General features: G+C 45.5%; 1 pseudogene; it reads left to right on the forward strand.

Annotated features, from left to right (window-relative positions):
- Positions 1-602: 602 nt before the first annotated feature.
- On the forward strand, positions 603-1,043 carry LOC107131613 (small ribosomal subunit protein eS25-like; annotated as a pseudogene).
- The last annotated feature ends 413 nt before the right edge of the window (positions 1,044-1,456 follow it).

Consider the following 1,456-nt stretch of genomic DNA (forward strand, 5'->3'; position numbering starts at 1 on the left):
TCAGTAAATATTTTTTGAATTAAAAACCAAAAGAAAAGCATGCTTACAAAGAGTGAATGGTTCCTCACCTGGACATCCTTGAAGGAAAGAGGTTGGGGGTAGGGGGATACCACTGCTCATAACCCAGCCCCACGATGGTACCAGGATTCATTCATCCTTCTGCACAGGTCTTCACAGCAATCCAGCTGATAGTAATTTACTCCAAGTTTATTTAATTACTATTCATGAAGAAATGAGAATGTACCTGAATTTCCACCAAGGACCAGAGCTATGTCAACTCTTTATTGTGTATGGTCCACAGAAAAGTCTACCTTCTATCAAGGCATAATACCTTACATAGGTTAAAGAACAGAAGCAAAATATACTATAGGCCAAATATGATACACAAGTGGGCCATTTGTTCGTAATGGCTCTGCACCAAGATCTCACTGGTGTTTACCAATAACCTGATAGTGAGCATTCAATACATTTCTGTGAAGCCCTTTCCTCCAGGTAGAAACCCTCAGATGACCACTTTGGGGTCTCATTCACAACCCTGTAGCCAATGGCAACTTCACTCATGTTTACTTATATTAAAAGCATTTCCCTCTTCCAACTTCGCTATGCCACCCAAGGATGACAAGAAGAAGAAAGATGCCAGAATGTCAACCAAGAAAGGCAAGGATCCAGTGAACAAATCTGGGGGTGAGGCCAAAAAGAAGTGGTCCCAAAGGCAGAGTTCAGGACAAGCTTAATAACCTAATCTAGTTTGACAAAGTGACATACGACAAACTCTGTAAAGAAGCTGTAACTCCAGCTGTCGTCTCTGAGAGACAAGATTTGTGGCTCCCTGGCCAGGGCAGCCCTTCAGAAACCCCTTAGTAAAGGACTTACTAAACTGGCTTCAACGCACAGAGCTCAAGTGATTTACACCAGAAACACCAAGAGCGGAGACGCCTCAGCTGCTGGTAAAGACATATAAACAGGTCCCACCAGCTGTACATTTTGAAAATTAAAACTTTATTAAATTAAAAAAAAAAAAAAAGCATTCCCACTCGCCAACACGCGCTTATCTCACACTGGTTTTCCCAGTGCCCCTGCGGGAGTAAGTAGAATACACACATCATCGCCTCCTCACAGATGAGAAAATGCAGACAAACAGATGAAGCGATGTGCCCAGTAGGACACACCCAGGCCCCAGTTGGAACCTGGGTCACACGGCTGCCCACGTGGCCTGCCAGCAAAGTGAGGGGAGGAAGCACCGTCTCCAGCGTGGGCCTCACAGAAGCCGTGACCCTCACCAGCTCTCAGGTTAGAGGGGCTGTCCTGTGAGGTCTTCCCCAATGTTCCAAGGCCTACGAGCCACAGAGACTAAACCCCTGCCTTGTCTCACTCATCAGCTGATAAAGAAGATGAATCTGATTACTGATGGGGCCAGAAGATTCCATGGGTCTGGAAGCCAAAGTGGATGCCTTTT

Source organism: Bos taurus, chromosome 2 (assembly GCF_002263795.3).
Source record: "Bos taurus isolate L1 Dominette 01449 registration number 42190680 breed Hereford chromosome 2, ARS-UCD2.0, whole genome shotgun sequence".
NCBI lineage: Eukaryota > Metazoa > Chordata > Mammalia > Artiodactyla > Bovidae > Bos > Bos taurus.